Source organism: Triturus cristatus, chromosome 5_2, assembly GCF_964204655.1.
Source record: "Triturus cristatus chromosome 5_2, aTriCri1.1, whole genome shotgun sequence".
Taxonomy (NCBI): domain Eukaryota; kingdom Metazoa; phylum Chordata; class Amphibia; order Caudata; family Salamandridae; genus Triturus; species Triturus cristatus.
In genome coordinates, this window is record NC_140588.1 from 850073757 (window position 1) to 850092476 (window position 18720).

Below are 18720 nucleotides of genomic sequence, written 5' to 3' on the forward strand. Positions count from 1 at the left end.
CACAGTGCATATCAGGCAATGCATCATGAGTAACAGCTAGCTTACTCCGCACATATGTAAGCCCTGTACTGCCCAGTTGTTAGACCCACCATGCCACTTTGACACCAGGAAAATACATACACAAAAGGCCACAACTTGAATGAGAAATACACTGAGAAGCTAGTGTCTGTGAACCGGTGAGCACAATACAATGAAGTCATGACACCTCTTGTTTAGCCTGAAAGAAACAGTAGTGATGCACTCAAGGTAAACTGACACACCTCAATACTCAAGGTGTCACCACACTCAGAGACCTGTAAGTCCTTTGGAACACAAAACGAACAAATGTTGCTACCTTGGGACTCACAATACTTTACACAATCTACATGTTTGGAATGTGCCAATTGGCCATTTCCTGAAAACAACACTCATGTGGCTGCATGCAATATGTTGCACAAGGCAGTGCACACAAAAGTACCTGTACACTGTCATTGAAGAAGCTGGCACCTTTTCTGAGAAGCAACGGTTAGAAATAAATGATGTTGCAGAAAGTAGATATACATGGGCCCATGGAGGTCCTGATGTCTTGAGACTCGTAAGTGTGTATCACCAACAGCAAAGGAGTCTCACAAAATCAAGACCACTGTGGGAACATGTATATGGAGAATCTGCAACACCATTTAATTTGAACAGTGGCTTCTTTGAATAGGTGCCAGTGTGTTCCATGAAAGTTGAAATGTCGTTTGGTGTGCGCTTCCTTGTTAGACTTTTTTCATGCAGGCACATCAGTGTACTTAACACAAATCATCCAATTTCCCCATTTAAAACATGAACAACTGTTGACAAGTGCTGTGAGTGCCAAGGTACAATTTTGTAAGAGTAACAACTTTAATTATGTGAGTTGTCACCAGGCCATCCGTCACCTGATTACACAGTTGGCTACGCATATGACCTACTGCCTGTCATCTGGAGTGGCACACATGTCCACACCCAGGACAATGCATGCGCTAATGGGCCTGCAATTGGCTGGTAAAAAAGCCCAGCTGTACTGTGGGGACACCCTCATGGCAAGCCAGAATGGACACACAGATGTCAGCACACAAAATGCGTTGCATCTGAACCACACACAGGTGCAAAAAATGTATGATCAGGATTCATGTTGGTAAAAAAATTACACAGGCTGCAAAGCACGAACATTGAGCAATGGCCACCATCACAGGGGCACTGCACAGTGTATTTTTGGACAGGCAATTCTCACACACAAGTCAGACCTGGCAATGAAAAATCAGGGTTGCACATGTATGCCTCTTCCGCACCCCCCCCTCCGCATACCTGAGTCAATGTGATTGATACATATCAAGAACTGACACCTCTTATTCTGGGTTACAACAACTGTGCTTGAAAAATCGCTTCATTTACACAACATCACCTCGTGGGGCTGCAAACACATATTTGTGACAAACAACCATCAACAGATTGTTGTGAATAGCCACAAAGGCACTGCCCAGTGTGAGTATGCACAAGGAAAATGGTGTATCCCTGTCTAGTGGACACAGGTAGCACACATTAGCAAAATACAAACTAGGCCAGGGAACAATGCCACAGAGGCAGACCTATGCAGAACACACAGAGAAAGTGCACAGTGTTGGATGACACACATGATTAGGAGGCCAGGGTGTCTCAGGGGTCTGTAGTTTGCACACTGCTCCATGGTCCTGGAATGAGCTGACTGTACCATCTTCAACCGTCATGGCACTATGCATATCTCACACTCATGCACATCATGTCTGAGGCCACAACATTGGTCATGCATGCTGCAAGGGTGTCCAGTTGAAAGCTCACACTCCTATGTGGAGAGTCAGCATCAGTGACAACAACTATGGACCCCAAACATAATGAACAGGTCATGGCACAGGCAAGGTACCAACACAAGTCACAGACCACCCTCCCACATGATGCAGAAAGCAATGTGCACTTAGATTTACTGGCACCCTAGATGATCATGTGCAAATGTGATTACACACAGACCAGGGGCAGATGTCAAGGAGGGGAAGGGATGAAAAAGAGCAACAGGTGACATTGGGGAACAGAAAATGCACTGCACATATCAACTATGGGAGTGTATCCAGGCTACAGAGCGCTTACAAAAGCTTGCGACACATAACACGACAAACAGCCATGTACCTACCCCCTCCTTGCTGCAGTCTCTCCTGTAATTGCCTATCGAGGTCTGGGAAGACCACTGCTAGGACACGTCTCATTTAGGGGGTCAGGCGTCTGCCGTGGGGGCGAGGAGGGTCCAGCCCCAGCTGGACCCGGGCGATCCGCCGGGTCCAGCACCGGATGTCCTGCCACCTCTTGCGGACCTTTGGCAGCCGGCGACTACGCTCCCCCTCAGATCTCACAGCCCTGACGATGTGGTTCCAAATCACCCCCTTCTCGTAGGCAGTTACCTGTCAGGATGACAAAGTGACACACCATCAATATACCTGCTCCATGTCCCCGAGACACACATTTGTACCTCTTAGAAATGTTGAACAGGGCATAGGATGCAGACAGGAATTACATCATACACAATAAGATATTGGCCTGTGTGCAAGCCCCAATGCAATACATGGCATTGAAAGTCAACCGGTTGGCATGAGGGTTGCAACACACTCACTGATCATGCCACACACTGTGCAGCACATGCAACAACAGGCTGATGGCCAGCATGTGCAAAGCAGTCACAAGTCCCACTCCACTGACGCACCCTCAGCATACTAGACAGACACACCCAAGCACAGATCACTCGCCTGTCATTGACAACAGCAGATACAACCCTCACCCTGCACATGTGCCACTTGCCAGTGGGGTGTCACAGGTGTCATGCTAGCTATGCAAGTCAGACACACAGCACGGCCTACTTGTCACATCAGAAGGGTAGATATGTTGCCACCTCCATGCAGGTGTGGCGCAACACTTCACATAGACACTCACTCACATGTAAAGGAAGATTCACACACATCAATGTCCATGAGGTCGTACACATCATTTGGACACTCTCACCACAGGTCCAGTCAACTCATACACATCTGTGGGTACAGTCACCTGTCACACCGGGGGGAGCACTGAATCAGCTCTGGACAATAGGAAAAAAAGCCACCAAGGATTTCACAGGCTGCATGTGTCATGCACTATGCAGTGAAAGTCACTGTAAGCACTATGCAAGTGAGGAGTGCACACAGGGACTACATCAGGCTCTGCATGAGAGACATCAGCATGTCCCCCACCCTGGGACCCACTCTAAACAACATAGCATGTCTGTCCCACCTGGACACATTATTGACAGTCACGCAACAGGTGCCGAGGCAAAGGTAGTGGACTCGGCACTCACCTGCTCCCCTGGTCTCCCATACAGGCTGGTGTACTGTGGGAGGAGGGCATCCAGAAAGGCCTGATTCTCCTCCTGGGCGAATGGCTGGGCCCTCTCCACAGTACGCGACATAGTCAAGAGGAAGCAGAGACAGCAGCAATGTTGTCGACTGGAAAGCTGCCTTATGTGTGTCTTGCTGAGGGGCATTCATTTAGAGGAGTACATAGTGATTGGTCAGACTCATTAGCATCCTATGTTTACTCCAATCCCTTTAAACATACACCAATGACAGCATTCGCATCGTTCAAATTTTAGCATCATGTCAAGTCAACAACCACTTTGCAACATTGTATTTTGTGGACAACTGACTGTTCCAGGACACCTGATCGACACTTTCCAACTGAAAACTCTGTCTCCATGACAACCAGCATGCATTTAGGGCCTAATACTTGTCCTTGATGTGTCCCCCATGTAAATTTTGAAATCCACACACCGGTACGGTGCATTTCACACGTACCCCTACGGCACAAGTACAATAGTGAAACGAAGCATACACACGCGATGATAGCGGGTGTACGGTGCGTTTCATACGTACCCCTACGGCACAAGTACAATGGTGAAACGAAGCGTACACTCGCGATGATAGCGGGTGTACGGTGCGTTTCACACGTACCCCTACGGCACAAGTACAATGGTGAAACGAAGCATACACACGTGATGATAGCGGGTGTATGGTGCGTTTGACAGGTACCCCTACGGCACAAGTACAATGGTGAAACGAAGCATACACACGCGATGATAGCGGGTGTACGGTGCATTTCACACGTACCCCTACGGCACAACTACAATGGTGAAACGAAGTGTACACACGCGATGATAGCCGGTGTACGGTGCATTTCACACGTACCCCTACGGCACCAGTTCTACAGTGCATTCGAAAGGTACGTGTACTACTAGTGCATACACGTACGTGTACTACCTTAGTACAGGTACGTGTATGCACTAGTAGTACACGTACCCGTACGCACTAGTAGTACCCGTACGTGTACTACTAGTGCGTACAGGTACGTGTACTAGGTAGTACACGTCCGTGTATGCACTAGTAGTACACGTACCCGTACGTGTACTAGTAGTGCATACAGGTACGTGTGCTAAGGTAGTACACGTACCTGTACGCACTAGTAGTACACGTACCTGTACGCACTAGTAGTACACGTACCTGTACGTGTACTACTAGTGCGTACACGTACAGGTACGCACTAGTAGTACACATACATACACATACGCATAGGCCGCCATTGCTATGTATGGTGCGTACACCACCATCTCTATGAACGGTGCGTACACCGCCATCGCTATGTACGGTGCGTACACCGCCATCGCTTATGTACGGTGCCTACACCACCATCGCTTATGTACGGTGCGTACACCGCCATCGCTATGTACGGTGCGTACACCGCCATCGCTATGTACGGTGCATACACTGACATTGCTATGTACAGTGCGTACACCGCCATCGTTTATGTATGGTGTGTACACTGCCATCGCTATGTACGGTGCATACACCGCCATCTCCATGTACGGTGCGTGCACCGCCATCGCTATGTACGGTGCATACACCGACATTGCTATGTTCGGTGCGTACACCGCCATTGCTTATGTACGGTGCGTACACCGACATTGCTATGTACAGTGCGTACACCGCCATCGCTTATGTACGGTGCGTACACCGACATTGCTATGTACGGTGCGCACACCGCCATCGCTTGTGTACGGTGCGTACACCGACATTGCTACTGTACGGTGCATACACAGACATTGCATTCGTACAAGTCATTCCCCCTGTACGGGACGGATGTTTTCCGTACAAATCGTAAATCGGTAAGCCGGTCCGGATCGTACTTGTACGCTCGGACTGTGTTTTTACGATTCGTACGGAAAAGTCCGTCTCGTAAAACTTTTCCCGCAACGATTCGTACGGATCGGGCCGATCCGTATGTCCATTTTCCCGTACGAATCGTACTTCACGGGTTGGACGTGACTTGTACGTTTCGTACGGAAAAAAATATGGATACGAGTCGTACGGGAAAAAAAACTACAGGATCGGAATCGGCCCCTAATTGTACAATTTCAACAGTGTTTTATATTATTATTAACGTTTTTTGCATTTTCAGCTTATCCACATCTTGCCTCTGAATGGGTTTCTCATGATAGTCTCCTAGGACCTCAGATATTATATTTTTTTTATTTTTTATTTGATATTTTGACTAAAGAATACACCAGCTATAAAGTAGCCATATGACTACTTCTGGGGGTAACGTAGATTTTAAAGAAAGAAATGCAAAAGAAAAGATATATCTTTCTGAGAAACAGGAGTCATTTTAAGTAAGACTTTGTGGGAGTCAAACCCCAAGATTTTACTGCACTTCAATATGTCGATCACACATTTCTTTATCCTGCATAGAGTTTTGAAGGGTTACCTGAAGATCTATGTAAGATAATATCAAAGGACTTATTGAATCATTACCATGGATTTCCCCTCTAGTTATATTTTTTTAAAGATCTCAAAAGCTAAAGTTGTATGTTAACTGTGCAGCCAAATTAATTCCATTTGGGTTGATGCTACCATCTTCAGAATATTCATGAACTATTTTCTTCTCTAACAGGCCCATATTATTCCAAGTCCTTAATTTAAGCTAGTGGTTGCTGGTGGATCCCACAGGAACTATTTTTTATTGACTGGCATGTATTCTTCCTGATTACATTTTGACTGAGAACAAGAGAAGGAAAAACAAACAAAGGGGAAAGAAGGAGGAAGAGAAACATGTTTAAAACTGCCACAAATGGAGAAAGCAAGGACTGGCAAGCATGAGAGAAAAGGGGCAGGTATTGTCAGGTAGCGGATTGAAGAGGACTGAGGTGGATTCCAAACTATGCAGCCTGGAAATTCAGCGTACTAGCATTTGACAGCACTGGCTGTGGGCTTCTGAGCAGAGCTCAGAGCTTTAGTTGTGAGCTCTCATTGTTTTCCAAATTACGTACTGCGTCTTATCTCAATGTTAGGTCTAGCTAATGCCTTTCTTCAAAGTTAGCTCCATAAAAATTACAGACCTCTCACAGCCTTTTTAACTCCAGAAGGTTTTTTATTAATACTGCAGAATGCCTTTTGATTTAACTAGTGCAGCATCTGTTTTCCAATGTATTTTAAAGGGCACTTTAAATGGAATTGCTGAGGCAATAGAATACTAAAATGAATGTAAGAAAAAGTATAGTTATTTGGAGTAGGCTTTCACAAATAAATTAAGTTCTATAGTATACCCCAACTGCTCTTCCTGCGGCCCAACATCTAGACTATTATCCCTGTACTGGAGCAGTTTTCACACCTCATTAAGGTCAAGCACTGGCAGATCACCTAAAAGTAGGAGGTTTCAAGGACCTAAAAGACAATTTTCTAAATGTAATTGCCCTTAATATTTATTAAAAGCCCGATTTTATCATCACATTTGTTCTTAGCAAATATTAAAATATTTCTTTAATGATTGTCATAGCCTTTTTTTCCCAAAGGTTACAGATTTAGGTTTATACTATGTACATTGATATTTTCTAGGATTCATTTACATCCATGCCAGTGGAAATAGCTTTTGATGCCTAGTCACTGGCCAGTTTTAATTTTTCACATGTTCCACATTTAAATTTCAGGCACCCTACCTTCTGGGCAACAATTTACACTTAAGCGTGGCCTAATAATATTTAAAAGCAGGGTTCGTACCTATGATAAAGGGTCATTTTCACAGGTTCGTAGAACAGGTTTTAGGTTGTGTAGTCAGGCTACAAAGTGTAGACTTGAAGGCCGGTTTTCCCTGTCAGTTCATTTGATTACACAATTTGTGCTGCAGTCCACTAATGACTTTTAACTGGACATGCCATTGGTGGATTTCCTTTACAGGACACTTTAAATGTCAAGTACGAATAAACCAATTCAATTGTGTTTAAAAGGGTATCACCGGCAATTGACTCTTATTTACCAGGAAGAATGTGCACAGAATTGTTAATCCAGCAAAGCAGATTGGACAAAAATAGGGGCAAATCATTCAAAAGAAGATCATTTTTTACAATGAAATTTGAGTCTTTTATGGCAACTCTGATGAAGATTATGAGAACTTAAAGAAGGTGTTCACAGCTTTAACCAGGAAAGATTTGACAGTAGACATGGCAAAAGGCACATTCAGATGTATCAAAGTAGACTATCTTGGCTCCACTATCAGCAATGAGGGTTTCACATCCAGACATAGACATGTGAAAGGAATTGAAAATGCCCCTTTACCTACACCCAAAACCAATTGGTCTCATTTTGTTTCTGGGTAGGAATGTATCTTAGTTGTGTGGTGATTTTTCAATTACCCATGAGGAACATTTGGGGGTATCAGTAATGAATAGACACAATAGGTCATGTTGTTGATGTTGGAAGATGGATGATGTAATAGAATGTTACCTCAGGTAATGTGAATGTTGCCAAGAATGTTAGAAGAAAGCTAGCACATATATTCCTAAACCTATACCAAGTCAAGCTTCTAATAGAACATGAAGGACATTAGATAGTAATACAATTAGAGCATATCCAGTTTTTCTAAGTTGTTTTTTTTTTGGTATCCTGTTAGCTGACTATTTTTCAAGGTGACCAGATATTTGCCTGGTAGAAAATATTACTGTTGACAATATCATTTCTTTCACTGTGAAGGTTTACCGCAAAGAGTAATATCAGATAAAGATCCTAAATTTACTGGCAAGGTATTTCAAGACTTTTTCAAGAAGTTTGGTATCAGACAGAAGTATGGAATCTTATTCCATTATGAGATTAATGAGCAAGTGGAAAGATTCAACAGGATAATCAAAGAATCAATACAACTGGCTGTTAAAAGGGGTTTGAATTGGAAGAAGGCATGTCAAGCCACTTTGTTGACCTATAGAGTTACTCTTTATACTGTGATAGCGAAGTCAGTGTTCCAGGATTAAAAATACAAAGGTATGTGGTGGCTAAAAGAGAGGATTGTGAAAGGAACAGGATACGCTGGTGTTTACAAATTGTCAAGGAACATAAGGATAAAATGTATTTGCTCATGTGTGGAAGGAAGCTTAGAAAAAGTTTGGAACACTCCAGTTTATGGCAATTTGTTATACATACTTGATCTATGGATTTAGGCAAGATAACAGCTGTTAAGTCAGATGCCATCAAAGTTTCTGAAGTCTTTTCTAATTTTGAGAGAGTGGGTAAGGAGTGGGTCTTAAATGAATTTGCTACATTCAGGCATGGTGTTGAAGAGAATGGGCTAGGTAATCATTGTTTTCTTAGTTGTAGTGGTGAATGCTCCTTAGAGGATGGTATTAATGTATTTTTAGATGTGCATAGTTTGGATTTTGAGAACAGTGGAGCTTTGGGTGTTGCAGGATGAGGTGTTGATATATTGGTCAAAGAAGTGGATTTTGATAACATTGGCAGTCACGATTCTGTATCTATTATGTAAAATGGTTTATGGAAACAGTGCTGGTCTTTCTGACATTGACTACATTTTAGGTTGTAGATGGAGTGTTATGTTGTGGTGTGTGCCTATGTCTGTTGTGTGTGTCATTAAAGGAAGTTGAATTTGTGCTGTAGTGTTCAAGTTTCTATAGGATTGAGATATGTGTTTGTGTCCTTAAATGTGCTATGGTTGTGAGTGAGATGGAATTCAGACTGTGAGGGGAAGTTTGGATTGCAAGTGGTAAGCAGCAGTTGATGAGGCTAAAGAGGACTCATCGTGCCCATAATTGTCACTGCTACTTACTTACTGAATTCATATATGGAAGAGTATCCTATGAGTTCACAAGGTATTCTGGATAAATAAGGCCTATCATGGAATTGGATAAGTAAACCAATATTTTGTTCTCAGCCTATAAAAATGTTGTAAGAATAATCCATCACTGAGTTTTAGGACACATTGGGTAAAGATTATGCAAGTACCCAATGCAAATATGTTTCACGCAACAATGGGTCACACTCTATTTAATCTTTATGTGACGACTCTAGCTGACTTGAATAAGAAGGTTTAGTTATCATGCATGTGCTGAGGTGCTGGTGCACAGATTTTCCTCACATTTCACAGCAACCATTCAAACTTTCTTTTGGGTCTTAAGGCTGCGACAGAGTGGCTGTCAGTTAATTTTCTAACGTTAAATTCATACATAACTTAAGTGATGATGATGGTGTTCGGAGGCATACCCTTACTTTGGCCCCATGTTCGGTGGCCAGATGTCCTTTGCCAACCCCCAATCCAGTTATTAGCATTTGTGTTTGATGAGGCTCTCACTTCATACTCAGATGAAGACAGTTACACCCCTGCCAGATTAGAAACACTTTTTGAATAATCCAATGCTCTCCATCTCAGTCTACCTGCTTACTCTATTTCATGCCTTCAATTATTCCAGTACAGCGCGACTAGCTTGTTTTTGAAATTGCCATGCCATGCCTCAATTACATATCACTTGTGGACCTTTCATTGCCTTTTATTATTGAAGGAAATCATTTTTTAAGTCTCTGTATATGTTTCATGGCTTTGTAAAAGCAAAGACATCTATTTTTTCAACGGTTTTCTCCTGGGACACTCCAGCCAGAACCCTAGAGTCTTCCTCAACCATCGTCCTACAGATTTGCAAAATAAAAAGATCTTGTCAAGACGGTAAGTCTTTAACCTAGCAGGTAGCCAAATCTTGGAAATCGCTACTGCTGGTACTGAGAAACCGAGCAGCCGTATATGATATAGTGCAAAAGTAACAGAGTAATGGAAGGAATGCCTAAAGTAAACTCATCCACTGGTGATAGATCAGGGACGCATTCAAGGCTATTGTTTTTCACCAACTGTGCCATTCTAGATAGGGGTCAGCCCTATATAATCAGTTTTGGTCCTCCTCCAATAGGAACATTGCAGACCAATCTAAGGTCTGCAATGTTGTTTTGAAGGGAACTTAGCTAACAGGCTAAGTTCCCTTCAAAAATTAATACAGGCAATATTGGACCAGTTGCAACCTTTATAGGTCTCATAAGCAAAGTATAGCTTTAGCACCGTGTCACAGTGACCACTTTTGAGAAAATAACAGGGTGAAAAAAGAAGTACTTTAAATAATGTCAGCTACTGGCAATCGCTCAGGCAGAGACCTGCCATGTTCAAATCAGGCTGGCCCATTATTTATTATGAGATATGTTGGACTTGGCCCTTTTTGCAGGGTCATCCCTGAACCTTTTGCCTTCCTCCTATATTTTTTCTGACCTGTTGTTGGCTGTTTTATGACTCTGGGCACTTTAGCACTGATCACCAGTGGTAAAGTGCCCAGATGAAGACAGTTACACCCCTGCCAGATTAGAAACACTTTTTGAATAATCCAATGCTCTCCATCTCAGTCTACCTGCTTACTCTATTTCATGCCTTCAATTATTCCAGTACAGCGCGACTAGCTTGTTTTTGAAATTGCCATGCCATGCCTCAATTACATATCACTTGTGGACCTTTCATTGCCTTTTATGGGATGAGATTCTTGTTTTAAAGTTGTCTTTTACTTTTTATGTTTTGGAAGATATTTAACTGCCTTGAACTTGTCAGATATTATGGAGTATGTCTTCACCATGAGTAAAGGTGTACTGGTATCACCCAGGAATATTGTTTCCTGCCTAGAATGACACCATGAGTCTGTGTGCACACAGGAATTTGTTGTCAGAGATTTAATTTGTGGTGGTCTGGTTCTGTAAGACTTTTATTCGTAGGAACGGGGCAGCTTGTTTTCTTGCACTGTGATGGTTTGCATTCAGCAGTGTGTAACGCTAACACATTCAATGTCACCAAGGCTCATTTCCTGGCTCTGGTCTAATCACTCACCCAGGTTCCACATGCTCATGCTCTCAAGTAGCTGTTAGGACATGTGCTCTTTTCTGCCTCTCTAAACTATAAGGAAAATGTGTCAGGCTCTTACAGTAATTATCACTTGTAAAACCACAGCGGTAAATGTGCTTTGAAATTGCCAATGAAAAATCGTTTTCTGCAGAGAATCACACCATGAGTCTGTGTGCACACAGGAATTTGTTGTCAGAGATTTAATTTGTGTTGCTCTTGTTCTGTAAGACTCGCACTCGTAGGAAAGGGGCAGCTTGTTTTCTTGAACTGTGATGGTTTGCATTCAGCAGAAATCACTATCTTACAAATGAGAGGCAAATGCTAACACATTTGAAAACAACAGGGTAGATTTTCCTTCCACACCTGCCATTGGTGAGGTAGATCCTACATGTTCAAAACTGCAATTAACCCTTACCCCACATGTACTCTTACATACATCTGTGCAGTCTTCATGTAGTTCTGCAAGCGTCCATGCAGATCTCTCTTGCATCTGACAATACACAGTCTCCAGAAGCACGCTCTTAGCACACAGGCAGTTGCTTCTCCTGCACTCCCATGCTAAGTATTCAGCACTGTGTGGTATTTCAGATTTTACTGTATAACGCTACCACATTCAACATCACCAAGGCTCATTTCCTTTGCTCTAGTCTAATCACTCACCCAGGTTCCACATGCTCATGCTGTCAAGTAGCTGTTAGGACATGTGCTCTTTTCTGCCTCTCTAAACTATAAGGAAAATGTGTCAGGCTCTTACATTAATTATCACTTGCAAAGCCACAGCGGTAAATGTGCTTTGAAATTGCCAATGAAAAATTGTTTTCTGCATAGAATCACACCATGAGTCTGTGTGCACACATAAATTTGTTGTCAGAGCTTTAATTCATGTTGGCTTGGTTCTGTAAGACTTGCATTCGCAGGAAAGGGGCAGGTTGTTTTCTTGAACTGTGATGGCTAGCATTCAGCACAAATCAATATCTTACAAATGAGAGGCAAATGCTAACACATTTGAAAACAACAGGGTAGATTTTCCTTCCACTCCTGCCATGGTTGAGGTAGATCCTATGTGTTCAAAACTCCAATTAACCCTTACCCCACATGTACTCTTACATACAACTCTGCAGTCTTCATGCAGTTGTGCAAACGTCAATGCAGATCTCTCTTGCACCTGACAATACAGAGTCTCCAGAAGCATGCTCTTAGCACACAGGCAGCTGCTTCTCCTGCACTCCCATCCTTACTATTCAGCACTGTGTGGTATTTCAGATAGTAGTGTGTAACGCTAGGACATTCAACATCACCAAGGCTCATTTCTTTTGCTCTAGTCTAATCACTCACTCAGGTTCCACATGCTCATGCTCTCAAGTAGCTGTTAGGACATGTGCTCTTTTCTGCCTCTCTAAACTATAAGGACAATGTGTCAGGCTGCTACAGTAATTATCACTTGCTCAACCACAGTAGTAAATGTGCTTTGAAATTGCCAATCAAATATTGGTTTCTGCCTAGAATCACACCATGAGTCTGTGTGCACACAGGAATTGTTGTCAGAGATTTAATTTGTGTAGCTTTTATTGTGTAAGACTTGCAGTCGTAGGAAAGGGATAGCTCATATGATATGTTTTGAAAAGCTCATAAAAAACTATGGTAATATATATAAATTACATAAAGGTATTTTTTTTTTAGTTTCTTTCATGTATTGCTGAACAAGACTGAAATAAATTAAAGATGCCTATAAAATCAAGAAAGATAAAAGAACAGCAACAACATCTATATTTGAAGACAACTGGACAAAAAAAAATAGTTGAAGAACCTCATGTTGGAAAAAAGAAAAAGCCTTCTGGTAAGCAGACTAAGGATTTTTTTAAAATATCTTCAAGCAAAGAAAAAATGTAACAAATATATCCACTGGAAATAGTGTTTCAAGTAGAAAACAACCAGACAATCGACAGAATATACTAAATGCTAATGTACAAACAGAAGTAAGAAAGAATGACATAAAAAGAAAAATAGATTTTAAAACATTCGTAGAAAAATGTTTGAGAGAAGAGTGATGTTCAATTTGCTAAAGGATGTGAAAAATTATAGGAAGAAAGCCACATTTTATAAGAAAAAGAAACATATTGAAACAATTGTTGCCAAGGCTTTGGAGTTAAAAACGAAACTATTCATTTTAATTTTGAACAGGATCCATACATTAGATAAATTAGTGAATGTAATGAATTCAAAAAGAAAAAGAAAAAGAGAAGTGAAAAAAAACTTTTGCAAAGTGTTCTTACGAGAATGGAAGCATAGTTCAAGTACTGAACCATTTTTTAATGCAGAGAGTTATCTTCAAAGTAATAGTTTGCTGCATGCAGTTGACACCAGTGGTCGAGCATATGAAGTTAAGGATGGTTGTGTAATGGAAAAGGAGAAAATGGTTCCAAGAAATGAGGAAGAAGTGTTATCTGATGAGGTTATGGGGAGATGTCCTAAAGCCCCAGTGTACACTTGGAATTGTAGTAGTATTTGTACTGTACGACAGAAATCTATTGATAAATTTCGTGACTTTCTAAGAGAATATAGTAAAAAAGTGTTAAACAGAAGATTAAGGTGCTTCAAAGACTAGATCCATGCAGAGTGAGAGAGAATACTGGTTTGCAAGGACATTCTCTGGCTTGTCTTTCTAGGAAAGTTTGTCAAAGTGTTTTTCACCATTTTAGGATGCTGGCAGTTCATCATACTGAAATGAGAAAGTTTGTGAGAAGATTGTATTTTGCTAAAAGTCCAGCACTAAATTTACATGAGTTGAATAGTGCTCTGTTCCGTGGATCTGTAACAGATGTGAAGAAGGTTTGTCAGGATATTGAGTTTTGTTACTTTGGTCCAGAGCAAGAAAGTGCAGGAAATGACACAGTTATTGAAGACAATGTGGAAGAGAATGTAGAACCCACTATTAGTAAAACATTTGAAGATCACATGACAAAATTTACTATCATCTCTAATGAAAGACCAAATATTACTTGTATTTGTTGCCGGAGAAGCCATTACAAAAATCAAACAAGGAAGGTTGATCTCTATAAAAAAAAGTGAAAAAGAAAATAATTCTAAGTGGATGGATTTTGCTACATATTTGTTTCTGGAAAATTGTTTTGATTTGGGTGAAGATCAGCGTATTTGTAAATAGTGTTATAACAAGTTAGAAGAAAATAAAATGCCTGCTAGAGCTGTACATAATAATTTAGAATTGGTTGATATTCCTGCAGAACTTAGTGATTTAAATACGTATGAGTCTATACTCATTCAATGTGTGCATCCGTTTCAGACTATAGTTCGAATGGAGCCCAAAACAGGCAAATTTCCTCCTACAGATTTACAAAGAGGTTTAAAAGGAAGAGTTGTCTATTTGCCATTGGATTTGAAAAAAATATTCAAACAATTGATGCAGATAGTTTGGAAACTGAACCATTAGTTATTCTGGTTAATGGTGTACCTACAAAGAATAAGAAAATTTGGCAGGAGCTGGAGGATGTTCGAAAAGTACAAAGAGCAAATTTATATTTGAAAAGGAATAATAAATGGTATGAATCAATTTATATGGATGAAGATGAAGAAGATTTACTAGCAGACATAGGAATACCAACTGGGCAAATTGAAAAAGTGGATAAGTCAAAAGAAGTAGAAATTTATGAACATTTCAGCATACATCCTCTTCATTCTAAAGAAGTTATGGGAAACACTATTGATCTCTTTCAGATGAAAAAAGCAAAAGGAACTCCCGTGAGTGTATGGGAGGAGAGCTTGGAAGCTCGTTGTTTTCCCCAGCTGTTTCCTACAGGAAAAGGTGGACGACATGATGAACGTCCAGTACAGATTCCTGCTTCTCAGTATCGGACTACATGATTATATGCAGAAGATCCAAGATTTCGTCAAAGTATTCCTTATTTGTTCCATCTTTTATTTGAAAGTGACTTATCAGCACTATCTTATGCAGTAAATCACATTTTGAAAACTGGAGTACATCTACATAATGTTTCTGAAAAGGATTTTCTGAACAAAGTGCAACGGCGAGATGATCATTTGGAATCTCAATTGATTAATCTAATGGCTTGTCAGCGTGGGACTAATGAATATTGGTACCGACGCCATGGAGAATTGAAATGTATGTTACGGACTATAGGAACTCCTACATGGTGCCTTACCCTAAGCTGTGCAGAGTACGCTTGGGATGATTTACTGGATTTTCTTCGAGAGGCAAATTCAATTATTGAAAACATCCAACACAAGACAGCAGGAGAATTGTGCTCATTGGATCCGGTTAATGTTTGCAGATATTTCAATCATAGATTTGAGGCTATGATGTCCTTCATCTGCAATAAAAAAAATCCACCTCTTGGAGAAGTTGTGGATTTCTTTTGGAGAAAAGAGTACCAAGCAAGAGGTGCTCCTCATATTCATATGCTGTTGTGGATCAAGGATGCCCCAAAAATGGAACAGATTCTGATGATGCAGTTTTATCTTTCATTGAAGGATGTGCAACATGTGCTATACCTAAAAGCACAGAAGAAAAAAACTTAAAAGAGCAAGTTTTACGTTTCCAAAGTCATCGGTGTGGAAAATACTGTCGAAGAAAGTACAAGAGTAAAGATAAATTCTACACAAAATGTCAATTTGGATTTCCACGACCTGTTCTTTCAAAAGGAAGAGTAAACAGTTTTATGTCAGCTGTGCGACATACTATTACAAGAAAATCGCCTAAGAATACCTACAACCTAAGAAGAAAAGAAGAGTCAAAATATATACATGACTACAACCCAGTCATTTTATCCATGTGGAATGCTAACATGGATATACAGTATGTAGCTGACAATTCTATTGTTGTTGCTCGGTATGTCACATCTTACATCACTAAATCTGAGAAAACGGAATTGAAAGAAATGTGGGAAGAGATTTCTCAAGAGAAGACTGTCAGTAAAAAGCTATACAGTTTCAGTTTAAAGATGTTATCGCATCGAGAAATTAGATCCTACGAATGCTCAGATAGGTTATCATCTGCAAGTCTGTACTCCAAATCCAGAAGAATAATTTGGGTAAGTTTAGGCCTTGCAGGAATGAGAAATCGGGTACTGAAATCTATTCGAGAAATTGAATATTTAGCAGAGTACGAACCTGAAAGTACAGACATTTTAAGAACAAACATGTTGGACACATATTACCCAAAGAGAAGTCATCATCTTGAGAACATGTGTCCCTATGAAGTGCTGCAGAACTACATTTATAAACGGAATGCCACAGAAGACATCAACAATGGAAAATATAAAGTCAATGGTGAGGAAGGATGTTTGGTAAAACAAACAAAAGGAAGTTTGATTAATCACAGAAAGCTGAGTTGCGACACTACTGACAAGAAGGAATTTGACCACTTAGCACTTTTTCAGTTGTTTAAACCATGACGCTCAGAGGATGAATTACTTGGACATTTTCAAAGCTATGAAGATTTCTTTAATGCATGCAAAGATACCATTGAATGCAGTACTTTCACAACTTATGTACAAATGTTAAATGAAGAAATTGAACAAGAAGCAACAATTGCAGCTGAAGTAGCTAGAGACAGTTCTCAAGACAGTCAAAGCTCTGGGACGCTCAGTCAAGATCCCCTAGGACAACCAATCGTAGAAAATGAAGCTGCAATAGCCATGACTGAAGTGGAAACAGCTATGAATCGAGCTCAGGAAGATTTAATAAACTTACCAAGTTTGGAAAAGCAACTGAATGATGAACAACAACAAATTTATGATGAAGTCACAAAACAAATTGATCATGGATTACTACATGAAAATAAAGAGTGCTCATGCACATCATTTGAACCAATCAGAATGTATGTGAGTGGACAAGCTGGAACTGGAAAAAGTTTCTTGATTAAAGTAATTAGAAGCTACCTTCAGAAAAAAACTGATTCAACTTTGTCTTGTGTTGTTACTGCTCCAACTGGGTTAGCAGCATATAACATAAAAGGAATTACCCTCCATCGTTTGCTAATGTTACCAGTAGAGCACGAGAACAAAATACAATACCACAAGCTAACAGGAGTAGCATGTTTTGAAGTTGCAAGTGTATTGAAAAAAATGAAAGTTCTCATTATTGATGAGGTAAGCATGGTATCAAACGTAATGCTTGCCTTTGTGCATTTAAGAATGCAGCAAATTCTAAAGACAAACTATGACGTGCTATTTGGAGGAAAACATGTTATAGTTTTTGGGGATCTACTGCAGCTCACTCCAGTTAAAGGACAACAAGTATTTCAAACTCTTACACATGAAGACACCAAAAAGTCGTTAGGAAGTATAGGTAATGTGAATATTTGGACATACTTTGAGTATAAAGAACTCATTACCAATATGCGGCAAGCGAATGATGATGATTATGCAAGTATTCTCAAAGATATCAGAATTGGACTACTCACAGAAGATGGCAGAAAAGCTTTACAGAGTCGATTGCTATGTAATTTGTTCCCAACAGAACAAATTGTTCCAGAGAAAATATACAAGAAAATTGCTGGAAAAAATACTGTAATCTGCTTAATGCCAACACCACATGAATGCTCTATATTCAATCAAGAACTTTTGAAATTGGAAAATGAAGAGATTGTAAAACTGGAAGCTGTGGATTAAATACAACATGAAGGAATAACTATTATATTGACTAGCAAATAGACAACTAAATTGGATTCTCTAGAGAAAAACACAGCTTGTTTAGAAAAAAATCTTTATGTATGTATGATTTGTCGAGTAATTTTAAGACGTAATTTGGATGTAGAAAAAGGTTTAGTTAATGGAGCTATGGGTAAAGTTGTTGGTTTTGTTAATTACCAGAAAAAAGATGGAATTGAATTTTTAAAAATGAAATTTTATCAGATTGAAGAGGTTAAAGACATTTGTCGTTGTTCAGTTCGTTTCTTGCTTGTGAAAGACTTATATGTACGTAGGAAGCAGTTTCCATTCTCTCTAGCATATGCTGTAACTATTCACAAATCTCAAGGATTAACTGTAGATAGTGCTTTTGTAAACATTGGATCTACTGTGTTTAAAGAAGGTATGGCATATGTTGCTTTGTCACACGTGAAAAAAATATCTGGTTTATTCATGATAGACTTTGATGAGTCAAAAGTTAGTGCTGATGCAAACTGTGTAAAGGAATATAATAGATTAAGAAGAAGCTATGCTCCTCATTTAGGTCAGTATCCTGTGTTTGAAAAACGTGTTGTTTGTCGGAAAAGGAGAATTGAGAATATCTGTAATGAGGATGTACAGAAGAGAAAACAAAAGGAGAGTGATGTGATTCCAAGAAAAAAGAAAAAGGACAATGTTGAAGAGGTTGTTGGTTGTCATTTTGAAAATAGCTCTGGTGTCAACTGCTAAGCTAATGTAGTGCTGAATGTTGTGTATTTTATCTTGAAAGTTTGCAAGAGCAGATAATACTAAATCATGAAAA